General features: G+C 39.5%; 2 long non-coding RNA genes across 4 annotated transcripts; one reads left to right on the top strand and one right to left on the bottom strand.

Annotated features, from left to right (window-relative positions):
* Nucleotides 1-270: 270 nt before the first annotated feature.
* Nucleotides 271-7,466, top strand: LOC136449312 (uncharacterized). Of its 2 annotated transcripts, none has more exons than XR_010758012.1 (5): nt 271-654; nt 864-2,265; nt 3,897-3,988; nt 4,634-4,728; nt 6,981-7,466. It is a non-coding gene; the product is annotated as an uncharacterized lncRNA (long non-coding RNA). The 2 variants fall into 2 exon arrangements; XR_010758011.1 differs by having other exon boundaries at nt 739-2,265.
* Nucleotides 7,467-10,662: 3,196 nt separating this feature from the next.
* LOC136420749 (uncharacterized) lies at nt 10,663-16,764 on the bottom strand. 2 transcript variants are annotated; one of them, XR_010753303.1, is made up of 5 exons: nt 16,683-16,764; nt 16,187-16,257; nt 15,456-15,498; nt 13,152-13,243; nt 10,663-12,673 (listed from the first exon to the last, which is right to left on the bottom strand). It is a non-coding gene; the product is annotated as an uncharacterized lncRNA (long non-coding RNA). The 2 variants fall into 2 exon arrangements; XR_010753302.1 differs by having other exon boundaries at nt 16,187-16,724.
* Nucleotides 16,765-26,154: the final 9,390 nt, after the last annotated feature.

Raw genomic sequence — 26,154 nt, 5'->3', positions numbered from 1 at the left:
CCATCTGAAATGCTATTTCCTGCATTTTGAGGGGCAACTTTGCCGGGAGACTTTGCTGGAAACAAGTTTTACTAGTAATTCATAGATTACGTTTTACGTTGCATAAAGGTAACTGCCTACGTTTTACGTAGAATCAAAGTGACTAATTACGCGTTACGACCAATGTACTGATTACGAATTACGTTGATTTTGGGTGGCTGATTACGGATTACGAAGTCTAAAACGGCCTGATTACGCCTTACGAAAAAGGGCATGCAGGCCCTCATTTAGATTTGGGAAGCAAGCAGTCACCAGACATAAGCAGGTGGTCCTCTTTGTCGAGCACACAGCAGGGCTTAATACAGGGGAACAGAGATGCCGCACCCCTATACCCAGACCATGTGCCCATGTCACATGTGGCCACAGTCTTCAACTGTGACCTGTCTGACAGTAATTTGGCCCCTCAGGAAGCCTTAAAATGCCCCATTTTAACTTAAAATTATCTCAAACTCTACTGTGGAAGTTGGGAAACCCTGCTCTCTCGCAGTGCTCCCCTTTCCAATTTCTTCCTAGAAAAACCCCTGACACAGCATACGCCAACAACCTTGAACTAGGCGCCGACTCCAGATCTAGAACAGCACCAAGGACAGGAATGTTTGGCTATAAGTGTGGATGGTGTTAAAAGCCAGAAACAGGAATGTTTGCCAGTGTGAATGGTGTTAAACACCAGAAACAGGAATGTTTGGCTATGTGTGGAAGGTGTTCAGCACCAAGGACAGGAATGTTTGCTAGTGTGGATGGTGTTAAACGCCAGAAACAGGAATGTTTGCCAGTGAGGATGGTGTTAAACGCCAGAAACAGGAATGTTTGGCTATGTGTGGAAGGTGTTCAGCACCAAGGACAGGAATGTTTGCCAGTGTGGATGGTGTTAAACGCCAGAAACAGGAATGTTTGCCAGTGTGGATGGTGTTAAACGCCAGAAACAGGAATGTTTGGCTATGTGTGGAAGGTGTTCAGCACCAAGGACGGGAAAGTGTACCTGTACTATCTGATTATAAAGTTATATTTTGAACATATCCCCCTTACATGAGAATGTTGAACTTGATAGTATATTCCATCCGGTTGCATGTCAAAGTTTTAACGTGACAAGGAGAGAAATTTAGGGGGAAAAAAGCAAACCCAGAAATGATAACGTTATCTTATGACTCCAGCTGAGTTAGTTTTTTTATACAATGTATCATTACTCCATGTAACTATGTATCAAACACATTCATTGGTTCATTTGCTGTGGCAGCGAGGCGTAGCGACCAATAGGGAGCTGTGTTAGAACCGTACAAAAGATACTTTGATCACTTCCATGAACTTTTTGAAGATTATTTTCCCAGACAGCATATTGCAAAATGATTATTATTGACATTCCCTTTGTGTTTATGTGGAAGCGTTGCGTAAAGGACTCCATGAATGTGTGGTGTACTGTGGAATGGAAGATCGAGTTCACCTAGTAAGATAATTTGCAACCAAACATATGCTGTGAAATATTGAAAAGCTACTGCTGATATGGTAGAATGACAAAATCAATTTCCAAACTTAAACAAGAAGATGTGAAAGAAGGAAAATAAAGAATCTGTTGTTTTGTATACCATGATCTGTGTTTAGTCATTTGTTTGAGCTTCCTGAACCCTTATTATGAGACTTCATAATGAATATGCATTAAAATGTCGATTGCATTGTCAATAAATGTTTCATCCAATGCAACCAATCATTCAGTAGCTACCACATGCTGTTATATCTTAGCTGACAACTTGACAAATTTAAGTAATTAAATTATCACGTTCCAAGTGCTGCAGTGATTTTTTATTCCGCTGTGGGGAGCCCTTGTCGGGCAGCTGGAAAGGGCCACCCAGCTGTATAGGAAATTCAATATTTGTAAAAGCACAGATTCGGAAGTTCTATTTAAGATCATTTAACTTTCTTGGTATAAAAAGTGCTCTCAGAAATATGGTCACTGTAGACGTAACCTGAAACAGCCTTTATTCGGATCGAAAGTGTCCAAAAGTCAATATTTTGGTCGTTTCTTAACGCTTTAAGTATAAATACGTCATCCACCTTGTCAGAGGAACAGGTGTCCAGTTTTGGCGCCAAAAGCTAAGTGATGACGTCATATTACCCATAGTCCAATGCGCCCGGACTGTGCAGGATCAGAAGAAGACGGCATGGCGGCGGGGGCGAGGAGAGAATATCTCGTCGGAAATCCGTGCTTGGAGCCGCGAAACGTCCATTTTTAGGGTGAGACCTATTTCACCTTGTTGTTTGTATATCTCTGGTCGTTTTTTGTGGAAATTTTGTGAAAATTGGACGTTATTTCGGGAACAGTGAGGATGATATTCCGACGCGGCCTCGTGTAGAAATTTATCCTTCAGGCAGTCTTGTCTTCCTAGAAAAACTATCGAACACGTGCACATTTTATGTACCGTCGGCCTCGTTCTATTCTTCAATATTTTACAGAGTAGTTGGTAAAACAATGACCTTTTTAAGTGTCATGAAGATAAAACATTTTCAGGCCGATAATTTCTCATTTTTCTTATTCAGTTTTCTCGTTTTTTTTCCCGGCCTGAAATTCGCGCCACGTGCGCCACGCTGGACTCCATTGTTCACCAAACCTCCCTCACTAACAAACTTCATTTCAATAAAAGAAATGCTACAGGAGATTACTCGTGTTGACCAGTTCTTTTGTCAAATACTTATAAAATTTTATTACAGAAGAAATGATAGTTAAAATAGTTAGTAAATTTTTACCGATATAAAATAGAAAATTTCTAATGCCGCCGCCAGGCTACCGGCGTAAGCCGCGGCACCACGGGCCCCACCTGGGCCCGAGGCAAATATGTCACCCCCTCAAATTCACTAAGAGGGGGACGGGGTGTAGGTCATGTTAAAGCTTGTTGTGTTGTTTTTCCTGTTAAAATGCACATTTCAGATAACCTTTGCATTGTTTTCCTGCTATATTTATTTTAAATGATTTCACTGGCTCATTTTGTTACTTATTCTTATTATCTTGTCAGTTCTAAAACTATAGCCACCAATTTGAAAGATTACTAAGTGACATTGATCATAAGTTTGCTACTGAAATTACACTTACAAGAAAAGCCTGAATAATTCTTCATGTTCACATCTAATACTAGACCTAAATTGTTGTGGCCTAGTAATGTCGTTTGAAACTTAATTGTACACTTGAACTAATGGCCCTGTCATTGTGACATTCATACGCAGAAAATTTCTCTGAAGGGAAAAAAAGGACATTTGTAATTCTCATTATTACTGATTTATCTAATTGTATTACACTTAAGCAACATTTTATAATAGACCAGCGTCATATTTAACCCGATATCAAGATTGAAACATTTTTTATGTCTGCAGGTTTTATATAACACTGCAATTTATTCCCAGCTTCTCGTTTCCATGGCAGCTTGCATATTTGGGGATGGTGATATTCTTACGACAACGTATGCAATCATTAAAGGCAACCCAAGCAATATTAGGGCCTGAAAATCTATACATTAAGTCCAAACTACACTATCACAATGTATAGCAACGTCCATTATGCAAAAATACTACATCGTTGTGATGTGAGAACTTACTAAAGATCATTGACAGGGTTTTTGTTGGCTTGCGAAACTAAGGGGATCATCAAGCGGCACATTTCTGTGTGGTTTAAAATGCTCAAAATTATTACTGAAATATGCTTAACAGTATTAGTAAATGTCAGTAGCAAACAAAAGTCAGCATTCTTGTTATATTAACATTTGTTTGCCCTATATTGCTTTGGTTGCCTTCAAATTTTTAGGGCAAGTTGTTCAGATGTGACAATGTTGTCTCTGTGTTCCATTTTGTTCAAACTTTCTCTGGTCTTGTTGCAGATGGTCGTCCAACACAGCATTGCTGCCGACTCCAGCCTGCAGTTAACACCAGTGTGAGGAAGAGTCTCTTCCTGGAAGACATGTGTTTAACAGTTAAGTTGTTCATTAATAATTGTTCTGACCATATCTTCTTGTGATTTTTGCCTTGCTTTTCTGAGTTGCCTAAATTCCCTGAATTACAATACTATACATGCATTCATGTTCGCGGTAAAGACTTTGTCAAACTTTTTGTTTCTGGCCACTCAACAATGAAGTGTTAAGCCTTGAACATTGTCTAATCACTGAAGCCTGATAGTGATGAAGACCAAGTATTCAGTACATGAAATGACCAGTGCTGTTGTTTCAGGAGTAAGAGGCCTGGAATTATCTTTACTACTGCTTGTTATCTTAGATTTCATTGTTTGTATGCAGATTTGTAAATTAGGATTGCTTCTAGTCTTTCTTGACTGTTATACTGTAAATGAATTTAAGTTTGCCGTGGTTTTAAGTTTGTGTTTGAAACAATAGAAGCGCTACGGTCGTAGGTGGAAAAGAGTTTTGCAATGGTTTTAAGTTCACCGCGAATATATCTGCATCTACAGTAATTCTTGAAAAAGACAAAGTCGAAACCGGTCAAATACCAGTCTCTTCGCTGCCTTTTTCACAAGAACTACATTTGATGCATTTACAGTAATTGTAACCGTTTAAAAATTTATCAATATGTTGAGGTATGACACTTTTATCTGCTTTTCATTTAGTCAAATGTATCCAGAGGGGTGACAACTGACAGCAACAGACTCCAGCCGATGGGATGCAGAAAAGAGTTTCTTCTGGAGAAGACCTGTGTTTAACAGTTAAGTTGTTCATCATCTTTTTTTTTCAAAGTTGACGGTACACTCACCTTCGGAGTTTCAGGGCTCGAAATACTGGGTGCAGATTTAGTTGCAGTCCTTCCCACTATAGCGGGACCAGGTTATCTGCTTGGGATCCTGTAACTGCCGTGTGGAAAGCTTGCGCAAAGCCCTTGTGAAGTGACGCATGCCTCCAGACAAATGATTATCATGTCTTCAAAGTCGTGTTGCAAATTTCTCAAATGTGGCCTGATTTTTCTTCCTATTGCTGATATCTTTGGTGGGATTCCGCCGTCGTAGCTTGGAGATGTTAGAGGTGGGTTTTTTTTTTTAATGAAAAAGACAACAAAAGGGTGAGGGGTTAGATTATGATCGGCCATTGTTTAGCAGCTTTCACGCTTTTGTTAGACATGCCGTGTCCACACAAGAAAAGAAAAAGGTGTTAGGTGTCCGCAGGTCCGTCGTATTTTGAATAGACATCCCGTCATATAGAACGTTACGAGTCGCTGCTCAAAGGAGCGTGAAGATTTCTCTGCGCTGGTCGTGGTTTATTATGCCAACTGGTGATAATTGTTTTTGATAGACCTTTGCTGAAAGTGACAAAACGCAGTCCTTCCACAGGATCCCAAGCAGATACGTCCACCCTAGCCAAAGAACCTGGACTGAAACGGAGGCTAACACTTAATATATGGTTATGGTTCTCATGTACACTTACAGAATATTATTGAAATCCAAGTATCAAAAAAACAATATAAGTTTTTGTTTTACTTTATTTGATGTATTGCTTGGTTGAAATTTGAAATCTAAATAGAATTCGCAGTCGCATCGAAGTAATGTTTTGCTGACATTCAACTTTTTCCAAAAATGAATTACAAGATCGCCTTCATAAAGAAGGTTATGTTTTTGTTGCTGTTAGTAGTTTGTGGATGGATCAGTATGTAAGTTAGAGGAAAGTTTCCTCACCAAAATGGTTGTGAATTTTAGGTAGTTTTTGTTTGCCAAATCACTGGCGGGATGTAGGGTGGGGGTTGTCGTTCCGGTCGCTGTAGACGGTTATGGGGGCACCCCCTAGTTTATATTGGGTCTCAATTCGAGTTTGCACACCCCCAAGTCTAGCGACCGTCTCTTCCAGGAAATACTTCTGAGCCAAAACAACTGAATGGGAATAAAGGATATCCCTCTAGCTACAAGAAAACCTGAGTTTCGGTTTCTTCAACCTTTGTAATTTTAGTAGATATAAGAGGGAAAAAGTATTTTTCCGTCAAAAATGAGGCGCAAAATTTTTTGACACGAAAATGACTGTTAGTGCCAGAAAGAGAAAACTCCAACCGACCATGGAAACCCTTTCGTCCCGTGCACCGTTATGTCCCCCCTGTAATCTCAGAGGTCATCATTGTCCTATTTCCCCATTGAGTTGGTGTTTCAGAGCCCGGCCAATATGCTGTAGTAGCTGATTACTCGTCAACAGCTAAAATTTTATCATGGCAAATATTTGAGACAGTACAATAATTGTTCCCACTAGTTTAGGTCCAGGTCTGTCCAGTGTAGATGTTTTGTTTTATTAGACCAATATCAGGGGTGTCAAAGAATTCATACGGAATACATACGATCCGTAACGCAGAAACATACGATCCTTACTAATTTGGAGAAATGTGCTTGGATCACGTGACACGTAACCAGTTCTTCGTACGATATCTTGGCTTTTAAGAGCTTAATAATGGCGTATCCCATCCGGCTAAACTTTAAAAATCTCAAGCTGCACTAAATTAAGACTAATGTAGGCTTAGACCAACTAGAAGGACCAGACAAAGCTCGCACAAGCTTGCTTGCTTATGTCGAGACCTTAACGTTTTTCAAGTCTTTCAAATATCTGAAGTGCCTGCAACAGAAAGCTTGCTTTATATACGTGGGCATTTGTCAATTTTGAAGGAAACTGTAGTAGGGAGGGGGCACATAAAACCATTTTCCAGTCAAAATTGGCCTTGTTCAAATGAGTCTATGGTGTGAATTGAATTGTAGTTAAACTATTGTTGTGTAATTTCCATTGCCTATGTATCTGTCCATAAATGCTCCACGAAACCGGGGAACTTTCCGACTTGTAAAATTGGAATCAATGTATATTTGTTGTACCCTTGAAGACATTGTCTAAATTGTACTCTACGCACACGATAATGACTTGTGGTTCTGACTTTTCCCTGCTGTTTGTGTGTAAGGCCATATAGTACTATATGAATAACAGTTGTTTTTGTTTCAGGAAATGCAAGGTGTAAGACGGACGTCGTGTGAACTGTTGAGACACATGCCGTATCTTCAGAAAAGACGCTGTAGCAGTATACGTGTTAAGACCTCAAGAAGATAGATGTCAACCGGACACTTTTCAGTACTTCATGAAAATGTGACATGTTTTTATCGCGTAAGGTTTTGCCGTAAAACCACAAAATATGTGCCTACGTATAGTATTGTTTCACTATAATGATGTAATGAATGAACTGTACTTGTCGGAATTTAGTTGTAATGGTTCAAACATTGGAACGTGTATTCACTATGCATAGATCATATAATTTATGTGGTACAAAATTCCTCGCAACCAATACAGTCACTTTGTACAAACATATGAAGTAAAACTGCAAAGAACTGTGGACTTTGTCGGAATTTAGTTGTAATGTGAGTTAACTATGCATGAATCCTCTAATTTATGTGGTAAATGTAAAAAAGCTTGCAATTTGGTACTGAGTGTAAAGATGGCTACAATTTGTTTGTAGGATTTTGAATGTACAGTCAAACCTGTATTAGCGGTCACCTTTGCATAGCGGCCACCTGCCCATAGTGGTCACTTTTTGTCGGTCCCTTGGATTTTTCCCATTGCCGTAAGCATTAAGAATTCGTCTATAGCGGTCACTGTCTAACGCGGTCGCGGCCACACGGTTTTCGGTCCCGCGGGTCTGGAAACACTGCCGATAACGGTCCCGGCGCATGGTCGCTGCAAGATTTCTCTCAAATCTCGGCAGAAAAATATTGTCATTATATTTTTTTTACAGCAGTGTTACCCATGAAAATGTTGCCTATGGTTTTATTTTGCCCCTGGCGGGGGTTTTGAATTTCCGAAAAACCGAAAGCAGTCATCTAATGAGCGGCGATCGTCGTCTTGTGGAAGTGGTCGGTAGACCAAGTTTGACTGTACACTGTACATGTATAGTATGTGAATAAATGTTTCTCAATGTGGCACTTATTGACGTGGTCAAAATCAACCGTTTCTATAGAGCGGCCACCTGTCCATAGCGGTCGATTTTGGCCAGTCCCTTGAGTGACCGCTATAGGCAGGTTTGACTGTATTTGTTGAAATAAAGAGATTTGATCGATAAATGAACTAGGCTGGTTGCTATGTTTATAGGAATTGCTATTCCTGTAAACATGACCAGTGTAGTTCATGTTAAAGCTTGTTGGGTTGTTTTTTCCTATTAAATGGCACATTTTAGATGACCTTCACTACCAAAAATGCGTTATTTTTTCTCTTCATATAATCCATGAAAGGGGAGAGAAAAAAACTGATATTTTCTTAAGAAAAATAATCAATTTAATAAAAACAAGAAATTTAGACTTGGTAGAAAATGTTGCCAAGAAAGTTTTTTATTAGAATTTGGAAAGTGTTGCAATTTTTCTTTAATATAAGAAAGTTTTAAAAAAAGAAGTATTCTTGGTAGTGTTTGTTTTCCTGGTATATGTATTTTAAATGATTTCACTGGTTCATTTTATTACACATAAGGTCACGCCAATTTATTATCTTGTCAGTTGTAAAAGTAGCCACCAATTTATAAGATTACTGGCATTCTTTATAAGTTTAGTACTGAAATTATAGTTAAGAAAGGTGAATAATTTTTTATGTTAATATGTAGACCTTTTTTATGAAACGATTAAACTGGTGTGGCCTAATGTCGTTTGAAACTTAATTATAGACTTGTCACAGTTGTGCAGAAACATCTTTATTTGCAAACCTAAGCCAATTCCAATGTGACGGGTTATATATGGAAGCAGTAGATAGCTAACAATATGAAAAGTAATACATAACGCGCAATGAAAAATTTCATATTGTAAGTTACTGCTAGTTCGTTTTAGCAATAATCTAAAGTATTTGGAAGACTTTATTAAAACATTTGTGAAAAGTAGTAATAGAAATTCTTCCAAATACTTACGATTATTAATGAAACAGAATATTACTAGCAAATAACTTACAATCTGAAAAGTTCTCGGCGCATTACTTGTCATATTGTTTCCTATTTATTGATACCACTTACAACCCGCCACAGTTAATCAGGATTTGCTTAAGTTTGCAACCAAATTGCCCTTAATTTTTTGCACAACTGTGATATTAGTTGAAGTCTATAATTAAGTTTGAAACGACATTAGGCCACAGCAATTTAGTGATACCAAAAAGGTCTGGTAGTTGATATTAACATGAAGAATTATTCCGCCTTTTCTTGAAAGTATAATTTCAGTATCAATGTCACTTAGTAATCTTTCAAATTGGTGGCTGTAGTTTTGACAAGATAATAAATAGTGGCCAAAAGAAGTAATAAAATGAAGGAGTGAAATCATTTAAAATATATAGCAGGGAAACAATGCAAAGGTTATCTGAAATGTGCATTTTAACAGGAAAAACAACACAACAAGCTTCAACATGAACTACACCCCCGTCCCTCTCTAAGTGGATTTGACGGGGTGACATATTTGTCTCGGGCCCAGGTGGGGCCGCGGCTTCGCCGGTAGCCTGGCGGCATTAGAAATTTTCTATCGGTAAAAATTTACTAACTATTTTAACTATCATTTCTTCTGTAATAAAATTTTATAAGTATTTGACAAAAGAACTGGTCAACACGAGTAATCTCCTGTAGCATTTCTTTTATTGAAATGAAGTTTGTTAGTGAGGGGTTGGGGAGTGGGGTGAGGGGTTGGGGTGTGGGGTTGGGGTGTGGAGTGAGGGGTTGGGGTGTGGAGTGAGGGGTTGGGGTGTGGAGCGAGGGGTTGGGGTGTGGAGCGAGGGGTTGGGGTGTGGAGCGAGGGGTTGGGGTGTGGAGCGAGGGGTTGGGGTGTGGAGCGAGGGGTTGGGGTGTGGAGCGAGGGGTTGGGGTGTGGAGCGAGGGGTTGGGGTGTGGAGTGAGGGGTTGGGGTGTGGAGTGAGGGTTGGGGTGTGGAGTGAGGGGTTGGGGTGTGGAGTGAGGGGTTGGGGTGTGGAGTGAGGGGTTGGGGTGTGGAGTGAGGGGTTGGGGTGTGGAGTGAGGGGTTGGGGTGTGGAGTGAGGGGTTGGGGTGTGGAGTGAGGGGTTGGGGAGTGGAGTGAGGGGTTGGGGAGTGGAGTGAGGGGTTGGGGAGTGGAGTGAGGGGTTGGGGTCTGGAGTGAGGGGTTGGGGAGTGGAGTGAGGGGTTGGGGTCTGGAGTGAGGGGTTGGGGTCTGGAGTGGAGTGAGGGTTGGGGTCTGGAGTGGAGTGAGGGTTGGGGTCTGGAGTGGAGTGAGGGTTTGGGGTCTGGAGTGGAGTGAGGGTTTGGGGTCTGGAGTGGAGTGAGGGTTTGGGGTCTGGAGTGGAGTGAGGGTTGGGGTCTCGAGTGGAGTGAGGGGTTGGATGGATGGAGTGAGGGGTTGGATGGATGGAGTGAGGGAGTTGGGGGTCTGGAGTGAGGGTTGGATGGATGGAGGGTTGGGGACTGGAGTGAGGGGTTGGGGACTGGAGTGAGGTCTGGAGTGAGGGGTTGGGGTCTGGAGTGAGGGGTTGGGGTCTGGAGTGAGGGGTTGGGGTCTGGAGTGAGGGGTTGGATGGATGGAGGGAGGATGGATGGAGGGTGGGGTGGATGGGTGGATGTTAATGAAAGACTCGACACACTTTAACATGAACTAAGCTGGTCCAAGGATGTTTACAGGAATAACTTCAAAGTAAAACCCAACAATCCTCCTAAATCATCTCCTTCTGATATAACATAAGAGTTTATGATCCAGTCTTAAGATTTAAATGACACTTTCTGTCTAGTCAAAAACCGATCCAAAGTCTCTAGTGCCATATAGTTTCTGAACAAGTAACTTAGTAAGTATCCTTGCTCAAACTATGCGCCACCGTTGACATTGTTTGGGGATGGTTGATGGTTTTGACAGAAGTGTTATTTAGTCTTCACACTTGATCAAGTACTCTCATATTACAGCAGAAGGACACAATTCAGATGAATTCCTGGCTTCTACACATTCCTACAAACATATGCTTACCAGCCTAGCTCATTTATCGTCATTTAACCTTAACTTTTTGGCATTTTCTTCTTCATGTAAAATCTTCACAAATAAACAATATTATACAGTCTCGGTACACACCATCAGCTTAGTCTAACAATATTGCTAAAAATAATACTTTTCAATTGCTACATGGTTTGTCGTGTGCATTCGTAGTACAAACATCAAAGATTCTAACACAACAGTTCTTCTACATTACACTAAGTTGACGGTCTCGCCACACAAGATCAGCTTAGCCCAACAATATTGAGAACAATACTTTCGAAATTACTACAAAGTTCGTCGTGTGCATTCGTAGCACAAATAGCAAAGATTCTAGCACAACAGTTCTTCAACATTACAGAAAGTTGACAGTCTCGGTAAACAACATCTGAGCGTAGCCCAACAATATCGAGAACAATACTTTCGAAATTACTACAAAGTTCGTCGTGTGCATTCGTAGCACAAATAGCAAAGATTCTAGCACAACAGTTCAACATTACTGAACGTTGACAGTCTCGCCACACAACATCAGCTTAGCCCAACAATATCGAGAACAATACTTTTGAAATTACTACAAAGTTCGTCGTGTGCATTCGTAGCACAAATAGCAAAGATTCTAGCACAACAGTTCTTCAACATTACAGGAAGTTGACAGTCTCGCTACACAACATCAGCTTAGCCCAACAATATTGAGAATACTTTCGAAATTACTACAAAGTTCGTCGTGTGCATTCGAACCACAAATAGCAAAGATTCTAGCACAACAGTTCTTCAACATTACACAAAGTTAACGGTCTTGGTACACAAAATCAAGTTAATCTAGAAAAACAATCTTTGCTCCGTGATTATACCTGTACAGTTATATAATACCATCATGTGAAACATGTACTCGACAATTGCGGATACTTCTTTATCTGGAACGTCAACAATCTCGATCTAGACAAACATGTACCGCATTTTGTACATTGCTAAGAAAAAGGATGGCCGACGTATATATTCAAGTTTTCATTACAAATTATCTATCGATGACTGTGAGTTAACATTTTATAGAAACGTCAAAACAGAATACTCAATGGCAAACGTATATCTCCAACAAAGATTTGGACCAACAGTCAGTGTGTAAGATACAATAAGCGCACACCCACTAGATATAAAAAGCTGCCTGCTCACGAGAAAATGTGTTTACTAAGTTTTGTACAATGAACGCAGTGGAAAATGAAATACATTTTATCTTCTAATGTCCTCTATATGATGCCAAACGAAGCAAATTATATAAAACAGCTTCTATAGATTCTCCTACCTTTCACCATTTGAATAATTTACACAAATCCATCTTTCTACTAGAATCAATCAACCCACTTACGATAAAAAACGTGGGTCACTTCATTTTCCACTGCCTTCAAAGAAAGAAGTCAAACCGAACCATAGTCAACCATAGAACTTTCACAGTAGACTACATAACTTCTTCGATTTCCATGTATCTCCATGTACCTTTGAGCATGAACTTGTAATGAAAATATTATCATGTGAATGATAAAAACACTTCGAATGTAAATAAAGGCCTTGACTTGACATGACTTGTATCTCGTGTCGCAGCAAATTTTCAGACTGGAGTCAGGTCTTTCCCGGCCAGAAGAAACTCTTCTCTGCATTCCATCGGCTGGAGTCTGTTGCTGTCGCCCGTCTAGATACATTTGACTAAATGAAAAGAAGAAAAAAGTGTCATACCTCAACATATTGATAAATTTAAAAACGGTTACAATTATAACATGGGGTCCCATAACTTCAACAGTACCATAACTTTGAACGAGTTTTGCTTTGTCTTATTATGCAGAAGAGAGACATGTTTGTTTCTATCCACTAGTGTGCTGAATAAAAATGCTGAGACTGAGAACCCAACTTTCTGCATATAGCAGTCGTCTGCATGAAACACAGATTTCTGTACACGGATTTTTGCGCCACCAGGAAAATTTGGCTATAAACAATGGCAACAAGCAGTAGTGAGTAAAGTTGATTCCAGCACTCTAACTCTTACTCTTTGATAAAAAAAATTATGTACAGTCAACTTGGAAAAGCAAGTCCAATTACTTCAGTTGACGAACAGTTCTATTTCTGCATACAACTTTAAAAAGCACAAATTTCAAGAAGATATGGTCAGAACAATGAACAACTTAACTGTTAAACACGCGTCTTCCAGGAAGAGACTCTTCCTCGAACTGGTGTTAACTGCAGGCTGGAGTCGGCAGCAATGCTGTGTTGCATGACAATCTGCAATAAGACCAGAGAAAGTTTGAAGAAAATGCAACACAGAGACAATATTGTCACACCAGTGAACCAGCTATCATCATTTGTTTGGGTCAAACGCTGGTCACATAAAAATTTCTGCTCTGACATCTAGGAAGGCATGGTACAATAGCGACCCCTAGCGCACTGATGATGTTACAAAATTTTACTATTAAAAAACGCGGCCGAAATCCGATCAACAGGTATTACTAAGAACTTTCACTCTTTCCAACACTAAAGCACAAGTGACGCCGCGAACTATGACCTCATGTACGACGTCATAACAATCGATGTGAACTGGTTCCGTAACAGACTACCTCGCGAGAGGGTTCCGAAAAAAAAAGGAACAAAACCGTTGAGGAGCATTTCATGTTTACAAGAAAAAAGGCTTACTTTGCTGAAACGGTTCAAACCGTTTTCCTTTTTCTGTCGCGAACAGGGCTTAAGTGATTCAACTTTGAAACATAATCTACTTTAGGCAAATAGTCATGCAAATTTTCTTAGACTTCCAATGTTTCACTCTTAACAGATTAAAGGAACATTCCACACCAGAAGCGGGTATCATAATTCATCCGAGACTAAATTGTTATGCTTGAATCCAGCTTGTCTTGTCAAATTTACCATACGTTGAAGCCTGAACTCAGGGCAAACATTAGTGTAATAAATAGCGATCAACTTCTTGAATTCCCCAAAAGACCCTTCCAACAATGCCAACATTTCAATGCTTCTTACAGTACTTCAGGAAAGGTCAATGGTACTTCAGCGACTGTCTCCTTTTTCATACAAAAAACCTCTAAGATCTCTAAGCTACGACAGCTGAATTCACTGAAGATATCAGCAATAGAATGAAAAATCAGGCCACATTTGAGAAATTTGCAACACGACTTTGAAGACAACAATTTGAAGAAAACAACAGCTAAATTCACAGAAGATATCAGCAATTGAAAGGCCACATTTCAGAAAATTTGTAGCATGCGTCACTTCACGTGGGCTTTGTGCAACGCAACCTTTGAATTGCTTCTCGCATTACTGTGAATTACTTCTCGCGGTAAAATTAACTGGCCCTCGAAAAACTTTCTTAATCACCAGGGTCCCTTATAATTATATATATAAGTTGAAAAATCGCTGTGGGAGAAGCCTGCAACGGAGGCTACACATGCACACAGTATTTAGAGCCCTGTACATTGATGCGTAGGCCAAACAAATATGCACAATGCAATGATATAAAATGTATAAAAAAGAATGTGTTACTGATCTAAGGTAGCACCCCCCCCCCCCTATTTGTATCATTGTGTGAATAGTACTGCCTATCTTAGGCCCAATTTACACAGAGCTTTTCTAGATATCTGGACTGTAGATATCTGCCAGGCGACAGCTTTTTTCTGTGTCTAAACAGGAATCTTATGGTCTTAATGAGGGTTTTTTTAGATGTCGGGAAAATTTCAGCCGACCACTCTGAAGCGTTCGTCCGACAACTCAGCGGGAGTCCCCGACCGCTCCAGCACAGGTCTAAACAGAATGTGTCGATCCCCGACATCTGGAGAACAGTTTTCTGCCTAATTAGCAGACTTGTGGAGATCAAGTGACCCATTTAGAAGTTATCTATGGCAACTGTACCATAACTCATTCTAAAGGGGATTTATCAAATCTTTCCAGGGAGTATAAGCAATTTTCCGGTGCGTTCCAGGCCAGGCTGTGACCCATAAGGATAGAGCACAGAGGAAACCATTTCTTACAGTGATGATCGGTAAAATTTAGGCCCTCAAAGAGATCTTTGTGATTCTAACAATAGTTAATAAATGTCATTGAAATCACTGCTGGAAGCAGAATCTTTTAGCTTGAAACAAAATTTATCATGATGTATCACTATTCCAACTCCACGGCTGTCCTGCAGTACTTCCTGTCAGGTGTGTATAAATGCCTCCAGACATCTCTGCCCAGATGTCGGCTGATTTAGGAAAAGCTGTGTCTAAATTGGGCCTTAACCACGGACCTGATCCTGACTGGACCTAACGTTTCAGTTCAAGTCCAAAAAAAAATGAACGTCTGGAAACAAGTCCGGACTTAAAAAATCTCTCACTTATACTCTCCTTTTTGTCTTAAACCATCTTAAACAGTTTAACAGTTCAACAAGGTAATTGGCAAAGGTATTGGTACCAAAAATATGACCTCGACAAAGAAATTGTGAAACACTCACCGGGACGTCTCTCCTAAGCGCAGGTTTTCTTCAATGTTCCTCCCTGTGGCAATAAAAGTCATAGTAAGTAACAAGTATCATCAGTTGTCAAGTCATTTCAAATATTACCCTTTGTGATGTTATAATACCGAAGCAGAATTTCAACAGCTATTTCTAGAACAATAGTAACCACCCTTAATGGAACACATTACTTGTACCTCAGCAACCAAAGCAATATTAGCCAATTTAGAGCCCCCGAAAATGGAAATTAAAAAAATGCTGAAATCTTCATAGTAGTGACATCTACTCACTGTTTAGCACATTTGCATAATAAATTCATAAAATGCATCAAAAACAACATTGTTTTACTTCTCACTGCTAACAACTTTAAACTTAGATTTTAAGCGCAACAGCACTCAACTTCTTCACCTCAAAGCACAACCTTACAGCAACTTAAAGACATCTCTCAAATACTCATGGAAGGCCATACGTTTTTTCCTGTCCACGAGACATTTTGGCGGGAAGAACTGGCCGAGTTAAAGCCGCCCACGTGCGCGTTCATACAGGTGGCGGTACAGCCGGACCGCGCCACGTGGACATATTATAAAACAAAGTTAACACTTTTGTCGCATTTTTTTCTGCCACATATATTATATCAACTCATACCATTCCTAAGGCCCCGCCAAAAATACCGACGCCCTTGTTTTCTACCAAAAATTACACTAAATTACAAGGAATTCCATTTGCTTTACCTCCAGTAAAGACCGAGTTTACCAGCAATAGGCCCTCCAACATTTCCGCCAGTTCGCCAGCTTACCGGAGGCTGCAATTGCACAGAAAAAAGGCCAATTTCTTCGTCTAAACTATGAGAAACAGTCATTAAATCCGCAAGACTAAAACACACGCCCCGCTCTCCCCTCCACGCCGCGTTTTGGCGGGAAAACTGAGCGAGTGACGTCACGTACATTCCAACAGGTGTGACGGCCACGTGGAGGGAAACAAAGGACACTTTTCATACAGTTTTTCTGCTACCAATATCAACTCATACTTGCTATAATTTTCACACAACTCGCCAAATATATGCAACGTTATATAAGCAAATTAAAGAGCAAAATATTGAACCAAATACGAAAGAAATAGACATTTGTAAAGGTTGTCGTAAAGACGGCATTTTCCGCTCAGGATTCAGAGAAATACACCAAATTTCACATTTTAACCTTATGTGGAGGAAGGAGTTTGTTGTCTTACCTTGTAAAAACGAGAGTCTTCGCCACGCCGTCTGTTCACCACGCCAGTCTCGCCATTTTGTCATCTCTCCGAAACGCAACAAGCAAAAGAAAGGCTCCATTTCCTCCCGAAACTCCTTGGAACACACCGCAAACGGCCACGACAATATTCCAGTAGTTACTACAAATATTAAAGGAACAAACTTAAGAAGAAAAGGATCGAAATTGTCCGAAAACTTGCCCAAAAAAAAAATCCATCCGAAACATCACCGCACATGCAGCATCCATGCACGCACGCCTGAGCTGAACGAACTGAACCGGACTGTGCCAACTGTGATCTCCACACGGGGGTGTAAAACCGCCTATTTTGGTTGTTTGTTTTCTCCTCGACTAACCCGGACCGCCACCATCTTATCAGCAGGAAAAGACCCCACCTCAAAAATGACGACGCTCGCCCCCACGAATACGGACTTGTTCTGCCATGGGAAACCCAGCGATTACATGCAATAGCGTCTCACACAGCCAAGTCTCAAGTGAGTCCAACCAGAATCAACGTTCGAATGCTGGCGTGCCGGAAATAGCCCCACCTAGTTTCCATCGGTTTCTGTGGGGACACACGAGCACGTCGGTACAAATAAGGAGAGACACACACCGATATATATGCCACGGTCTTTCCTTGTACACAACGTCTGTGGTTTGGACACGTTCACACTTTAAAAACGTTTTAAACGGTGAAAGAAAGTTTCTATGAGTTTCTCACTTAAGGTGTATACTTAAGGGTGCCTGCACACATTTTTCCTTTGGACCTAGCTTGCCTTTATTAAAATTTCACCTACTTTTACAACAGTTTACAACAACATTTGTTTGAAGACGAGAATAACAGATTTCAAGACATGCATTGTGGGAAAAGGTTGGGGGTCAAGCGCTAATTAAGTAATTAATCAGAAGCTGCAAATTTAATTACCTACAATCAATGTCAGTCAACAACGGCTTATGAACACTGCAAGGTTAGTTGGCTTCACGACAGTCCCTCGGGAGAATTTGGATTTGGAAAATTGTTCCCTCCTTGGGATCGTTAAGATTGTATTTTCCTTGGACCTTATTGATGAGTGAAGTATTAAAGGGATGCCTCAGACATTCTCACCGCCCCTCACTATAGACCGATCCTGACTGCAATCACAATATGCAGTTCAACCAATGAGAGCGTGGCAATTAGCTATTTGACCAATGAGAGCGTGGCAATTAGCTGTTCGATCAATGAGATCGTGGCAATTAGCTGGCAATGAGAGTGGCTGCAAATCTTTATGCAACTTTTTGTTTTGCTTTTGGCCATGTTGATTTGATTAATATATTGATATATGGATAACATCTTCTTTGACTTTTGAAATTGGCTTTGGCATTTTTTTGGGCATTCCATGATATTAATATCCGTTTTCTGCAATATTTTTTTGCAGTTGATGTAGTTTCTCATTTTGCAACTGCTTTGTACGATTTACAATGATGTTCAATTAAATTGAGGTCTGTATATGAGGAGAGCCACACCTCGAAGAGAAAAACAACAATTGCCAATCCAAAGTTATATATTTTACTTTTTATCACGTGTGGAACACTGCGAGGAAGTTACTACATGTACTGTAACAATTTTTGAACGAAGTTGCCTCTGATGTGGTTAAGATATTCTTAACGTTTCATTTAAGTTTCTTGTTATCTCAATGATGTGCTGGCGCACCTGGCCCCAGAATTACCTCAACCACACTCCCTACATTATCATATGATGGAAGAATCCTTTGACCTTTCACCTCCCAAGGCTGTGCATTTTGTAAACACGTTGTTGATGAAAACAAGCCGACCAAAATTTAGGGGAAGTCCCTGAATCGCGTCAAAGTGACTGGCTCAAAGGCTGTGGAAATATTTGGGACATCATCCTTCGTTAAGACCAAACGATTAGGTATGTTTCAAAGTCTCGAGTGTCAACTTTCAAGGTAAAGCTTATCTGCTTCTAACTTTGAACGTTTCATACCCACATGCACCTTTAAGAAGGACAAGGTTGCCCAGCCACATGCATAAGGACCTGCAAGTGTGTGCTCTGTATGTTCGTTTCGGCACTGAATTTCACTTTTTAACATTGTACCGTTATGTTTTGATTTACCACCCTGTCCTTGGTGCTGAACATGACTGTCCATTTGAACTGTTGTCTAGTTAGAAATAGAAAACTCAGGAAACCTAACCAATTGGTCAAACATTCAGGAAAAGGCTCTAGTTTAGAAAAGTTTGCTTTGTTTTCATCTTCAGAAAAGTAGTACTAAACCTTTATTGTTACGTTTGGTTTCATGATGTACCACGGTTATGTAAAAGAGATACCAGTCCAGCAAAGGTTACTAGTATTATTTTCCCCGATGTAGAGGGACTAGGAACTATCTACATCTGTTCGGAAATATTACTTTTCTAGAAAGAAGAGACAGAAGACAATTGAAACATTTAGATCTTTTATTTTGCTTTTCTTCCATACTTTTTTCTTCTGCAGCTGACATCTTTATCGAACCCTCTTCTCCTCCCTGCGGGTCTGAGTTGTTGCATATTGTAGTCTGCGCTCCGGCTGGGCTCACCACGATGAGGTCCAAACGTACCAGAAAACCTGTGATACGAGTTCCTTTCTTTGACAGCCAAACAAAACAAAACAAAAGTAAGAAAGTTTACTTCTTTGACATGGCCGAAAGAAAACAAAACAGAACCAAAAAAAAATACTTCAGAGCCTCCTCCTTGTATTTATGGTCAATAATCAATACTAGTTCTTTTCCTTTTGCAGTCTTCTTTTTTGGCTCTTCTACTGTCCTCATCTCTTGTCTTGTCTTGCAGTCTGAGTTATTGCACCCTTGTAGTCAGAAACATGTGCTGATGTCCTTACAAAGGCCAGAATTACCAGAATACCAGGGACACACATTGTTTCACACTTGGCTAAAAATTATCAAAACACTAGGAACTAAAAGTATGTCTTATGATACTAGTTCTTGATTAAGATTTGGTTTATGGTCACTTTATTTCCTCACAGTGATTTGTTTTCAAGTCCTGCCTGACACTTTCAAGTTGATGTTTTCAAGAACTCATTAGGTCTTAACCTAAGTAAGATGATAGTTTTTCCTGTCTGCAAGATCAATTTTTTGTGAAGAATGCCACGGGTGGATTAGGGATTATCTTATCTATTTTATACTGGAGGTCATTTTCTAGCTGTCAATTTTGTGCAGGGAGTGATTTAGATATCCAATTTCATGGATGATTTATAAATGCTCTATTTTTCTTTTATTCCTATTTTGTGTTTGGAAAAATACTCAGTTTTAGACAGGGGTCAGGTACATTTTTGCAAAGGGTGAGACTTAGTCCAATTTATCACATGGGGTCTTTTGGGGAGTTGTTTTTTTGCACAGGTTATTTCAAAGTTAACTTCAGCACAGGAAGTGATTTTGGAATTCTGTTTTTGTATGGGGTAGTTTGAAATAAGTTACTTTCCCAAAAGGTACAGTTTTGCAAAGGGGTGGGTTAGAAAAAAGACATTTTGCACTAGGGGTTCATTTTCGAACAGATTGATTTCAAAGTTTATTTCTGCACACAAGTTATTTCAGTTATTTCAAAGATAACTTAAACGTGGGGTAATCTAGGAACTTTTTTTGTGTGGGAAAGTTTTGAATTTTTCTCAGGGACATTTGGAAAGGTACATTTTGCAGTGGGGAGGGCTAGGAACAGGCTATTTTACACAAGGGGGTCATTTTGGAAAGTTTAGAACAAAGTGATTTCAAAGATAACTTAAGCACAGGGGGTAATTTAGGATCACTTTTTTGTAGGGGGAAGTTTGTAATTAGCTATTTTGCTATAGGGACAATATTTTTGGAAAGGTACATTTTTGCAATGTGGAGGGCTAGGAACAGGCCATTTTACACAAGGGGGCTTGTAAAGTTTTGAACAGAGTGATTTTAAAGTTGATTTCTACAATTGAGGTAACTTAAAATGCTCTATTTTAGGGTAGGTTACTAAGGTAGTTAAAAATGATTGCTTTTTAAATAAGGGCAATTTTGAAAGTACATTTTTTCAGAGAGGTCAATTGTTGGAGCCGTCTATTATGTACAGGAAGTGATTGGAAAAGCAGTTTTTGTACAGGAAGTACTGATAATTAGTCAGGAAGAGTAATTTTGCCAAGGTGCTCATTTTGGAATAAGAATGTATTTTTGGCCATTTATGCACCAAGGGTTGTTTTCTTTAATTTCCAAGCAGATCCAACGGTTGCAAAGACCTTATCCAACTGGCAAAAGGAGTTTTTATTGCCCCGGCTGCAATAAAAACTCCTTTTGCCAGTTGGATACGGTCTTTGCAACCGTTGGATCTGCTTGGAGACTATGTTTTCTTACCAAAGGCGCAGTGGAACCAATCTAGGCTTGTTTGGAAATGTTATCTTTCTAGTTTCTGTCAATGAATTGCAATGGACACAGATTATGATCAAAGAGACAAGAAAGAGACATGACGCAAGTGATACATAGTTCTTTTCTTTTGAAATGTCCTATTTTCTTCCAGCTTCCTCTCTTGTCCTCTGCTTCCTCTGTTGTCAATCTCCCTTCTTCTCTTGTAGGAGGGCTGAGTTGTTGTACACCCTAGCTTGTAGTCAGGAACCACTGTGCTGCTTCTGGTCTCACCAAGGCCAAGTTCAAACTTACCAGAATACCAGAGTGATACGTGGTTCTTTTCTTTCATATAACAAAACAGAAACAAAGAGAAAATTTTAGTAAGTGGTTCTATTTCTTTCCTTTGATGAAAAGAAAATGTAAGAAAAAATACCTGTGATACGAAGTTCTTTTCTTTTCATAGCCAAAATAAAACAGTAGCAAAGAAAAAATACTGGTGACACAAGTTCTTTTCTTTGAGTTCAAGACTATAGTGATACTAGTTCTTTTCTTTTTGCAATGTCTTCTTTTTGTCTCTCCTCTCCAGTCTTCTCCCCTCTTCTCTCCTTGCACTGCACTGCAGGGCAGAGTTGTTGCACCCTTAACTTGTAATCAGGAACCACAACAATTTGCTGCTGCTTTTCTTACAAAGGCCAAGATTAAAGTGATACTAGTTCTTTTCTCTTTCTCAGCTTTCTTCCATCCTCTCTCTTCTCCAGTCTTCTCCTCCTGTTTCGTCTCCTCTCTTACATCTCTTTTCTTCTCTTCTAATGCACGGCTGAGTTGTTGCACTCTTGTAGTCAGAGACCATTGCTGCTGCTGAGGACTGAGGTCCAATCTTACCTGAATACCTGTGATTATAGTGTGATACTTAAGTTCTTTTCTTTGACATAACCAAAAAGAAAACAAAAACAAAGAGAAGATTCTCAGTGACACCAGTTCTTTCATTTGACATAGCCAAAACAAAACAGAAGTCAAATTACCAAACTCAAAGGCAAAATGGAAACAAAGGAAAAAAAGGATGTTTTGTGATACAAGCTAGTTCCTTTCCTTGACCAAAGCCAATTTGCAAGATGAAAGTGACACTAGTTCTTTTCTCTTTCTCAGCTTTCTTCTATCTTCTCTCCTCTCCAATCTCCTCCTTCCATCTCTTCTCATCTCCTCCTATCTTCTTCTCTTCTTGCAGGGCTGAGTTGTTGCACTCTTCTAGTCTGAGACCACGACAGCTGCCGGTCTCGCCAAGGCCAAGTCCAAACTTACCTGAATATGTGTGATACAAGTTCTTTTCTTTGACATGGCCGAGGGACAGCATCAAACAGAGGCAAGAAATGTATATTCTGTGACACCAGTTCCTTTCTTTCTTTTAATGACATGGCCAAAAACAAAAGTAGTAGAATTTACTTATGATACCAGTTCTTTTCCTTGATGTGGTCAAAAGAATGCAAAACAGAGGTAAACAAAATAGTCCTGTGATACTCAGTTCTTTTCTTTGACAAAATTGGCCAAAAGAAAACAAAAAATTAAAGGCAAAATAGAAACAAAGGAAATAAAAGTATGTCTTGTGATACTAGCTAGTTCTTTTCAAAGTGACACTTTAGTTCTTTTTGTTTCTCAGTCTGCTAATTCTTTTCAAAATGACACTTTAGTTCTTTTGTTTCTCAGTCTTCTTTTCTTCCATCTTCTGCCCTCTCCAGTCTTCTCCTCCCATCTATTCTCCTCTCCTCTTTTACTTGCCGGATCTCTTCTCTCCCCATCTTGTAGGGCTAAGTAGTTGCACTCTTGTAGTCAGGTTGCTGCTGGTCTCACCAAGGCCAGGTCCAAACTTACCAGTCAGATACTTGAGTGATACAAGCTCTTTTCTTTGACATGGCCAAGTGACAGCATTGAACAGAGGTAAGAAAAGTATATTCTGTGATACCAGTTCTTTCCATTGATGTGGTCAAAAGAATGCAAAACGGGGGTACAAAAAAGTACCTGTCACATAGTCAAAGCAAAACAGAGGCCATATGGCCAAATCAAAGGCAAAATAGAAACAAAGGAAATATAAGTATGTCTTGTGATACGAGCTAGTCCTTTTCAAAGTGACATTATATAGTTCTGTTCTTTTTGTCAGTCTTCTTTTCTTCCATCTTCTGCCCTCTCCATTCTTCTCCTCCTATCTCTTCTCCTCTCCTCTTTTACTTGGATCTCTTTTCGTCTTGTAGGCACTCTTGTTGTCACTGGTGCTGATTTCACCAGGGCTAAGTCTAAACTTACCTGAATACCTGTGATACTAGCTCTTTTCTTTGACATAACAAAAACAAAGCAAAGCAAAAAGAAGATTTTCAGTGATACCAGTTCTTTCCTGTTGATGTGGCCAAACAAAAAGGAAACAGAAGCCAAATGACCAAAAGCAAAAGCAAAAGACAGAATCAGAGGAAATGAAACTAGTAATTATTGTCTTGTGATACTAAATAGTTCTTTTCCTTGACCAAAGCCAATATCAAAGTGACACTAATAGTTCTTTTGCCAGTCTTCTTTTCTTTTATCTTCTCCAGTCTTCTCCTTTTTCTTCTCCTCTCCACCTTGCAGGGCTGAGTTGTTGCACTCCTCAGTGTAGTCAGAAGCCTGTGATTGCTGCTGCTGGTCTCACCAAGGCCAAGTCTAAACTTACCAGAGTACCTGTGTGACACTTTCTTTTCTTTGACAAAACCAAAACAAAAAGATTCTCATTGATACCAGTTCTTTCCATTGATTTGACCTAAGCAAAACAGACAAGAAAATTATAACTAATTGTGTGATTCAAAGTTCTTTCGTTTGGAAAAAAGTTCTTTCCTTTTGAAAAAGCAAAACAACCAAAATGAAAACTAGTGATACTAACTACTAGTAGTTATTTTCTTTGAAGTAGCAAAAATTGAAATAAAGAGAAGATACTAGTTCTTTGATTTGACCACAAGAAAGCAAAACAGACAAGAAAAAATTCAAAGTTCTTTCCTTTCACATTGGCAAAACAAGCAATAAACAATATAGAGTTGAAATGAAGAAAAAAAAGAAACAAAGGAAACAAATCAATCTTGTGACACTAGCTAGTTCTTTTCCTTGATCAAAGTCAAGACTGACATGACTGAAGTGATAATAGTTCTTTTCTTTCTTCAATTTTTCTCCTCAGCCATCTTCTCTCTTCTCACAGTTCTTAACTTCTTTTCTTTTTGTGCTACAAGAATGAGCTGCTGCTTCCTTGTAGTCAGGAACCCCTCTAGCTTTTCATTGCTGACCTAAGTAACAATGAAACAATCAAAAATGTAAGGAAACTGATAAACAGAATTGCAGTGTACTTCTTGGAAATTCACTAACAAATACATGAACACACACTCAATATGTGCACACTCTCTCTCTCATGCACACTTACACTGCACAACACACACATTCCCTTCTCACATCTAAATTCTTTCACCCACACACACACAAACATGTATAGACACACACAAACATATACACACATATACTCATCACACACGCACACACACTCTGTCTCTCTCTTTCATACACAAAGTTCACATATACACACAGATACAAACACACTCTTATAAACACACACGCACACACTTGATTACTCGCTTGAAGTATGACACACATGGTGCTGAAATGCCATCCAATGAGGAAAAACTATGAAAAAACATTGATAATGATGCAGTGCAATGGTCTATGCAATAAACTGTAAATGCAGAGATGTTTACAGAGGTTTTCAAATGTTCGCAGTGAACTCTGAAGAAAAGAGCGCGAACTTAAAGCCACCGCAAAACTTTTTGCCCACCTACATGTATGACTGTAGCGTTACTATTGTTTCAAACACGAACTTAGAACTGCCGCAAAAACTTTCTTCCTACCGCGAAATAAAAACCACGCAAACTTAAATGCATTAACAGTACTGTATCATGACAGCTGGTGTGCAAAGAAGAGACATCTTACCACTGCTACCATCTCCCCAGTAAGACTGTCCACAGTAATAGACCTGCACACATCTTCTGATGTCACAAATCTGCATCCTTCTTCCAAGACTTCCTTCCTTCAAGCAGCCTCGAGGCAAGGTCATTGGTCCAAGAAGTCATTCTGTCAATGAACAAAAAGCAACAGTGTTAGCATTTGAAAAACTAACAAAATCAAACTAAGAACTAGCCTAAGTGCCATCCGATTACTATCAGAGCTTCCCTACTTTTTTTCAGGGAAGCGAGTATTAAGAGCCCTGGTAGAAATTGGATGGCATCCAGGCTTAAACTAATGACAGATACAATACACGAACTTCAGAATGTTATAGTTTAAGTTTACACCTATATTCAGTGTCCAGCCTTGTTTCAATACTGATGTATAAAGATGATCATGAAGAGCTTCTTATCTTTTTTTAGTCCTGTTGCCAAAAGCTGACAGTTCAATGCTGTGTCGTCTGTTGAATGGGTTATTCAGTATCTGTACAGAAATAGAAAACAAGATATTTTTGACTCAGCATTTAGAACAGCATAAAACAAGACAACCTGAAGGAAGCTTTTTAGTTTAATTTCTTTTACAACAAAAACAATTCTATTAGATTTTGTGCGACAAGTGCCGATAGCTACAACAGTAATTGTAACTTTTTTTTAGAATGACTGTCTTGGTACAACAGAAGGCTTAGTCATCATTTAGACCAACATCGTAGAACAAGTACAGACTAGGTAGGAAGTTATTATATGAAAAAGAAGAGGTTCTTATCTTTTTTCAGTCCAGTTGCCAAATCTCAAAGCCATGTCATCTGTTGCATGGGTCATTCAGTATCTGTATCTGAATCTGTGAACAGAAAAAGACTTAGTCAGCATTTCGACCAACAACATAGAACATTAGACACTGACTAGGTAGGAAGTTAGATATATGAAATAGAAGAGATTCTTATCTTTTTTCAGCCCTGTTGCCAAAAGCTGAAAGCAGTGTCGTCTGTCGCATGGGTGCTTCAGTACCTGCATGTGAACAGAAAACAGGCTTAATAAGCATTTTGACCAACAGCATAGAACAAGACAGTTTTAGGAAGTTACATGTATGGAAAGGAAGAAGTTCTTATCT

The sequence above is a fragment of the Branchiostoma lanceolatum genome, chromosome 15 (assembly GCF_035083965.1).
Source record: "Branchiostoma lanceolatum isolate klBraLanc5 chromosome 15, klBraLanc5.hap2, whole genome shotgun sequence".
NCBI lineage: Eukaryota > Metazoa > Chordata > Leptocardii > Amphioxiformes > Branchiostomatidae > Branchiostoma > Branchiostoma lanceolatum.
The sequence above is the reverse complement of the archived record's forward strand: the minus strand, read 5'-3'. Positions and strand labels throughout refer to the sequence as shown.